Genomic DNA, 8,329 nt, shown 5'->3' with positions numbered 1-8,329 from the left:
AACATTTGCTGAACGCGCCAAATAAGAGTAGTTCTAGGCGCCCCTATGTCTAGCTTCACGCGAGACAGAGAGAACCCTCGGTGAGGGGTGGCGGGAGTAGGGCTAACCCAGGCTCGCAGAAACGCACACCACGTTTTTTGTTTTGTTTTTTTACATTTATTTTTTATTTTTCTGATTTCATTTTTTACTTTCGTTCATACTTCCAAATATTATATAAATAAATTACAAAAGTCATTCTAAATAAAACATTTGAAAAATGTTGACCAAGCCTTTGAAAAAATATTGAATATAGAGAAAAAAATTACCACGTATGCGAAAAATGTATACAAGAAAATAAAATGTGTACGAAATATTTGATCATGTATTTACCAAACTTTAATCAGGCATTTGAAAAAATATTGAACAAGTGTTTGAAAAATGTTAATCAAAGATTTAGAAAATGTTAAATGTGTATTAAAAAAAGTTGACTATGTATTCAGAAAATGATTAAAAGATTGATCATGTATAAATATTAATCAAGCATTTGAAAAAATGTTGAACAAGGATTTGAAAAGTGTTAATCAAGCATTTGAAAAATGTGAACTAAGCATTTGAAAAATGTTAAATGTGTATGGAAAAAATGTTGACCATGTATTAAAAAATGATAGAAAATTTTGATCATGTATATAAAAATGTTAGTCAAACATTTTTTAAAAAGTTGAACAGGTGTTTGAAAAATGTTAATCCAGCATTTAAAAATCTTAAATGTGTTAAGTAAAAATGTTGATCATGTGTTCAGGAAATGTTAATATTGCATTTAAAAAATGTTAACCGAGCTTTTGAGAAAAGTTAAATGTGCATAGAAAAAATATTGACCATGTATTTAAAAATGTTACTCTTTTATTTGGAAAATGTTAATCAAGCCTTTGAAAAGTTTAAAAGTGTGTATAGAAAAAATGTTGAAAGAACTTCCATCTACCAAACTACAGCTGTGTACTATGTGGTGAAAACTGACAATCACATCATAGGTGAGAAATTAAAACATCTATTCTTTAGTTGCGATGCCAGTCAAAACTTTTGGATGGCTTTGGGAATCACATGGAACACTGACTATGACATCATAGGTCTACTGATGGATGCGAAACACGGACAAAATTGCAACCATTTTAAGGAAGTTGTTATCACAGGATGCTGGAGCATATGGAACCATAGAAATGGAATCATACTTGATAACAAGCAGTTAAATATGAACCAATGTTTGTTTGCATTCAAAAGCTATTTCCAAATAGTGACGTTGAAAGCCAAACCTGGGCTCAAGGATGGAATGCAAGAGTGGCTAGACTTTATATAAACATGTCTTTTCAGTTTCACCCATGAACACCATCTTGTACATTCACATATTAATAGAAAATGTAGGGGCCTTCCCTACCATATTATGCTAAAAAAATATTAAAAATATTAATCTTGTATTTGAAAAATGTTAATCAAGCATTTGAAAATGTTTAAAATGCGTATAGTACAAATATTGCCCATGTGTTAAAAGTATTAAATTTACGGAAACACTAACGCCCACACGTGTGGCAGATTTGCAACTCGCCCACACGCGTCGGTCTACGTTCATTCAGTTCTGCACGAATCTTGACAACGTCTGGTGATTTTGTGAGCCACGTAGGCATCGTCTGGTGTGTGGGCATTTCACGGTTCGCCCGGACGCCCTTTTGCACACACAGAGCTTGCGGTTGCTACCCCGGTGTGCGGCAGAACTACCACCGCGCCCGCACGCCCCGTACAACTCCTCTTCCTCCTCTCCCCCGTCTCCTCTTCCCCGCAGTTTTTCCCACCCCGCCCGAATCCTCTTCCCATTCCCCCACTCAACTCCCCCATTTGAGAGCAACGGCGGGTCCTGGACGGAGCAGAGATGATTCCATGGCGTAGCAGAGGAGAGGCGGCGACGGAAGTGTCGCGGGGACTCGTAGCCGTTGCTGGAGCTCAAGCAACCGGAGCGTCGTCGCCGGAGCCTTCACCGCGCAGAGGTAACGGTGCTTCGGTTGGTCTCAATCTGCCTCCCCTCCCCCGTTTCTTCTGCTTCGAATCCATTGAGATTCGAGTGGATTACGGAGCGCCCGAGTGCTCCCCATCGGCGAGGAGTCGCCGGTGTGCCATTAGGCCAGCATTAGCAAGTTCCGTTGTCGCGGCGGTGGGAAGTCACGCCGGCGAGGCTCGCCCGTTCCGCGCCAATTCATTCCCTGTTTTCTTCATCTGATGGCCTCGTAGGCAGTGGTTCGCTGTTTTTAGGGGTGGTGTTATGATTGAAATCCAGGCCTGAGATTTTGGCAAGAACCCTAGATTTGCATTGCCATGTGGAATGTGCATTTCGTCTGTAGGATAATGGCAGTTGGTTGTTTCATGAAACTCACTTAGTTGCCATGTTGTTATGTGCAAATAGGTCAACTTGAATCTACTGGCTTAGCTACAATTTGCCACACTGTTTAGTTAGTAGATGGCAACTATCTCTTTAACCCAAACTGTCATTTTTCGCCATGTTTCTGCAGTGATACAGGGGCAATTGCCTACTGTGATTTTAAGCAGATGGCAACTATCTCTTTACCCCAAGATATTATTTGCCATGTCTTTATTTAGTGCTTAGCTGCCTATTGTGCTTAGGAGCATATGGCAACTCCCACTTTACCCTAAGATATTATTTGCCATGCATTTCAAGCGTTACATGGCAATTTGCCTACTTATTTTAGTTTGCAGGTGGCAACTCCCTTTGTTACCTAGTATATTATTTGTCTTGCTTTTGTAGTGCTACATGGCAATTGTCTACTGTATTTTAGTTAGCAGGTGGCAACTCCCTCTTTTACACCAAGATTTTTTTGCCATGTCTTTTGTAGGCTGAACCCCAATTGTGTTGTTTGCCATCAGGCATTGTATGTTCATGACGTTTCTGTTCTTTCTAGCGTGTTTGTTTACTTTGTTGCAATTCTGTTTTCCTAACAGATGGCAACTCAATAGGTGATTTCAGTACATTAACTGCCATGGTGTTTGTCAGGACATGGCAAATAATAAAAGATACCCACCTTTTGTGGTTGCCATTCTGTTTTTTTTGTAACATATGACAACTATGTAGTTCATTTTCATTTTAAACTAGTTGATGCGGTGTTTGCCGACACATGGCAACTGGTATCTAAACATTGCCATCACTATACTTTTGTCGTTCTGTTTACCTACCAGAATGGCAACTGCATGTTTGTCTGTGTGTGTACTGGTGGCAAGTCAATTTTTGTCCCAAGTTAAATTAGTTGCCATGGTGTTTGTCGGCATACAACAACATGATATTCGAGCGTGTTTATTTACTTTGTTGTCATTCTGTTTCCCTAACAGATGGCCACTCAATATCTGATTACAGTACATTAGATGCCATGGGGTTTGTCAGTACATGGCAAATAATAACATATACCCACCCTTTGTGGTTGCCATTCTGTTTTTGTAACTTATGGCAACTATGTAGTTCATTTTTGCAAATGTTCATACTTAAGCCTTGTTTGTCATCTTTTGAACCATGGCAATTTTCACTGCGATGATGAAAATTATCAATTGCCAGACTTTTTGCTGGTGCTCACGGCAAATGTACCATGTTTTATGAGTATCCACTAATGTGTATTTGTTGTCTGTTACAGCATAATGGTTCGCATCCGTCAGGACGACGATGACGATGACGATGACTTTGTGGACCCAACCCCACGGAACATTGTGGCTGGTGCCAATAAACATGCGAAGGAGGTTGGTTTTTCGTTGTTTGTGTCTAAAGTTGAACCTCCTGCATGCATGGCAATTGTAGCTGTTATTTCATCATGGCAAATGTAGTTATGCTTGCATGGCAACTGCAAGTAAGCAGTTATGGCAACTACACATTTTTATCAGTAATGGAAACTACAGTTGCCACATAATGGCAGTATCCCTACAAATATGATGGCAACTGCAGTTATCACAACATGGCAACTGTAATTATGCATACATGGCAACTTCTTATAACCATTGATGGCAACTGAAACATGATCAATGATGGAAACTGCAGTTGCCACATGATGGCAAGAGTAGTGAAACATGATGGCAAATGTAGTTACCACAACATGGCAAATGTAGGTACCACATCATGGCAACTGAATTTGCCATTGCTTGGCAACTGCTAGACCATCAGCACATGGCAATTCATTCTGAATACACAAGTTATTTTTGTCCCCTTGACCATTCATGTGGCAGTTGTTGTTGCCTTGGGATGGAAAATGCATTCATTAACCATTTACTTTCTCATTTTTTATTCTCACCTGCATAATACGTTGATGGCAGGTTTCCCATTGTTAGTTGTTGCCATGCGCTACACGCAGTTGCTGCAAATGTCATTTTTAGTAAGTTTCCCTGTTTCATAATATGATGTTCTTTCTTCATACCTTACCTTGATCTGCATTCTCTTTCGTCCGATGTTGTTGTCCTGATTGTGAGGCACTCGCATTTACTCCTGGCACAGTTTGCCATGTTTACTAGTATCACCCATGTTTTTTGGCTAGGCGGCGCTAGGATTTCCCATGACAATTTTGGAAACACGAGGAGGGCGGTAGGGGAAGGAGCCGATCTGGAGGTGGGAGATCGAAGACGGGTTAGGCGAGGTTTAGGGTGGGGCGGGTGGCGACTCTCTCGCGGGGGGACCCGCACCAGTTTTGTGGGGATGGAGGAGCGTGCGGGCCGGGAGGTGGGACGCCGGACGTGCTGGCCGCAAGGTGGGACACCGGACGTGCGGTGGTTATCCGTTTTGCCCACACGTAGGTGTGTGGGCTGTCTCGTGTAGATACCACACGGGATGTGCGGCAAGACCCCCTCAACGCCCACACGTGTGGTAGTTATCGTCGTCCTAAATTTATTGTAAAAATGTTAAACATGTGTTTGAAAAATACAAAAATATATAATGAAAACCAAAAGAAGCAAAGAAAACCCAAAAATATATATATAAAGAAACAAAATAAACCAATGCAAAAAGAAAATAAAAATAAAACCGAAGAAACAAACGCAAAAAGAATGAAATAATGAAAAAAAACAGAAGAAGAGAAAAACCCGGAGAATACCGAATGAAACGGAAGAAAAAGGAAGAAATCCCTCTTTTCAAGTGGTTCGCGCCAAGTAGTATAACATGAACTCAATGATGGGGTATTAGCAAGCCCCGCTACGTTGGCATGAGAAGGTCTTAGGATCAAATCTCCGCGCGATCCCTTTTCTCTACTTTTTTTCTTTCCTCACGCGTGAGTGCTAAAGGGTCAGCCTATCTCTATAGTGCTCGGCGCGAGAGATCCTTCTATCTGGCCTAATGCGAGATATAGCTCCCGCGCGTGGTTCCAACAACCACCACCTGAAGGGGACATTGTTATCCGCTAAAAGAAAAGAAAAAACGTGAAGGGAACATTCAGCCCTCGCACAATAAGGCCATCCAATGTTGTGCTAACAATATTCGCAAAAAAAAAAAGGGTTGTGCTAGCAAACAGGCGCTGGGGAATAAAAAGGTCGGCATCATTTTGATCCAGTGCATTCGTTGTGGAGATTGTTGTCGAATTTCTCCCCCCTTTTGAGGTTCCGTTCGTTCACTCACCCGTTTTGGCCACGTCAAAGCAGATATATCCTTCTTTTTCGAAAAGTAGATTCTGACGGAACGGTGTACGAAGCTGCATTTGTCACGGGTACCACGTCTTGGAGGTCAGGTCGCGGCTATCCCACGCGCGAGAAGTTCTATTCCTCTGTCCCAACAAGTTAAATACGTTTAGTTTTGGATTCTAAGAACAACGGGGTGGTGGCGCAGTTGGCTAGCGCGTAGGTCTCATAGCTAAAGCGAGTGATCCTGAGGTCGAGAGTTCGAGCCTCTCTCACCCCATTTTTTTTATATCGCATCCCACTTTTCTCAGATCTCATGTTCGGTTCAGCTCAGCGGGCGTGCTCTCTCGTTAATCTACCGCCCAGCTGCAGAGATCCGAAACACACCACATGGTCCCGGACGTTTTGCACATGCACGTCAGAGCCGCACCCGCACCGATTAATTTTCAGCTCAACCTCCAAAACATTCCACACGGACAGACATACGCAGACACCCAGGTTTTTATAACCCGTCGCCGTCGTGCACCGCGGCACCACCTCCGGTCGCCGGGGTCAATCCAATCCACGGCTGACCCAGCCTCATCAAGCCCCTGTGGGTCACATGCATGGCCTCCGACGGACGGCGACCACCCAACAAACAGCCGCCCACACCATGAGCGCCGCGCCTTCGTTCGCCCTCCGGTGCCTACGTACGCGACGCACCACGTACGTACATATACATTACCTACTACTGGTACTAGTACGTACGAGATGAATGATAGCTCGGCCAGCGGCGGTCAATCAATCAGCGGCTACTCGTCTCGTACCCCTACTGACCGGCTCCGTATCTTGATTGATTATTCTGCGTACTCCTGCCAGTAGTTCGTCGGTAGAGGATCCGCTGATGGGCTGTGGAGGTAGTATAATCGGCGGGGCATGATTAGGCCCGCCGGGAAATGATTCCGCGGCGCCTGTCCATATCCCGGTGTCCTGAGCTGGATGGAGGCCACGATACGATAAGCTTTGCTAGGCCAGGTGGATGGGGACGGACGACGATCTCTCGCTGAACCTGGCACTGCTCCCCGATCAGATGCCAGCCAAGGTGCTGGCGATGTGTGGTCGGGCGCTCTCGCTTTTCGGGCGGGGGATCGGTGGCCTAATTCCTCGCTGTTTGCTCCCATTCCGAAGATGGGACAGGAGATATACGGTCGGGCAATGATTGTGTACGTAGTTCAATGTATTCTTGGTGCTAATCCTGGGAAAAGGGAAATGGCTATTCTTGTAGGGGGCACTCCTACTGCGTAGCTAGTTTGGCTCGGGAATGAATAGCAGGTGCGCCGCGCATGGACGACGGTCCAGTAGGTTAGGTTGCCTGGTGGGGCATGGGTGTTTGGGAATGTTTTCCCTTCCTATGCTTTCTCCTTTTCACGTAAAAAACGCCGACCTGCTGGCTGCTGGTATGTATTTTTTTTTAGTATTTACGCAAGGAGTCCTTTTTTTGTCCATAAAAGGACTAGCCTACATTGACATATCACCTACAATTTTAGAGAATTTTAACTTATTTTGTTAAAAAACAAGGGAATTCAAAAAGAGTTCCCCCAAAAAGACTACGGAGGACGCATGTGATCCAGATGTGCGGAGGTCTAGGGATCCAGATGAGGAGTAAAAGTACTTTCCCTGCTATGATTCTTCCTGATTCGGTCAGAGGGTGGCAGGCGACCTGGTTCTATTGCAAGGACCAACCGACCCCTGGTCAGTCGACTGGCCTTCCGCCGTTTTCCATGGAGCGAGTAGAGAAGCCTTCTACCTTGAAAGCGACTCCAGCTGAGAAAGTGGAGGTGAATATGTTGGTTGAGCGAGTAGTCTAACTTGTCCGCGATGGTGTGACTGGCATGGACTTGTTAGAGGTGTTTCTCAGTCGACGCATCCAGCCACTCCAAGCCCGCGATCATCCAATGTGGATGTACTCGGGTATCGATGACAGCACTCGGATCCACCCGGAGGAAGTAGACGAGGAGACGGTGGCGCAGTGGCTGCAGGGCATCACTGGCAACAAGGACAACCCCAGGGGGTCTAGGAGGATCCCTCCATTCGACAACACCAACGAACCAGACAAGGTCTGACTCTTTCCTTCCGAGTGTTTCTTTGTTCTGACATGTATTTGTTCTCGAAACTGACTGATATCCGTTCAATCTCGTGCCTTGCAGATTTATACTGAGATGTACTCAATGCCCAACGGAGAGCAGGTGCAGGAGCAGGAGCAGGAGGGAGAGGTGAGCGGAGGCGAGAGCGGCGACTGGCAATCTGATGGGAGAGACGACGAGGAGAGCGAAGACTCAAGCGATGGTGAGGAAGTCGAGTCTCCACCTCGCTCAGAAAGACGCTCCAAGCAGAGGCAAGACCCAGCGAGTGTTCGTGGCAAGGAGACCGCTCCGACTGGTCAGATCTCAAAGCGCACTCGAACATCTTCTCCTGTGCCAACTGAGAAAGCTCCGAAGCAGCCCAAAGTCGCGTCGTCAAAGCCCCGGAAGGCCTTACCCAAGATCAAAGTGGCCGTCCCCATCGCTTCTGGGTAATCCTTGAGTTCGACCTCTTAGTTTTGCACGACTTGATCTTTGGTCGACTCACTTTCCTGTTCTGACCGAGTGAATTTTGAAATTTACAGTGCTGCTACCTCCAAGACTTCTGTCTATAAAGATGATGATGAAGAAGAGATGGAAGATGCAGTCACCTC

The 8,329-nt window shown here is 44.9% G+C and overlaps 1 non-coding gene across 1 annotated transcript; it reads left to right on the top strand.

Moving 5' to 3' along the window:
• The first annotated feature begins 5,809 nt into the window (after positions 1–5,809).
• On the top strand, positions 5,810–5,896 carry TRNAM-CAU (transfer RNA methionine (anticodon CAU)). The gene is given in 2 exon segments: positions 5,810–5,847; positions 5,861–5,896. It is a non-coding gene; the product is annotated as a tRNA-Met (tRNA).
• The last annotated feature ends 2,433 nt before the right edge of the window (positions 5,897–8,329 follow it).

The sequence above is a fragment of the Triticum aestivum genome, chromosome 2D (genome assembly GCF_018294505.1).
Source record: "Triticum aestivum cultivar Chinese Spring chromosome 2D, IWGSC CS RefSeq v2.1, whole genome shotgun sequence".
NCBI classification, from domain to species: domain Eukaryota; kingdom Viridiplantae; phylum Streptophyta; class Magnoliopsida; order Poales; family Poaceae; genus Triticum; species Triticum aestivum.
The sequence above is the reverse complement of the archived record's forward strand: the minus strand, read 5'-3'. Positions and strand labels throughout refer to the sequence as shown.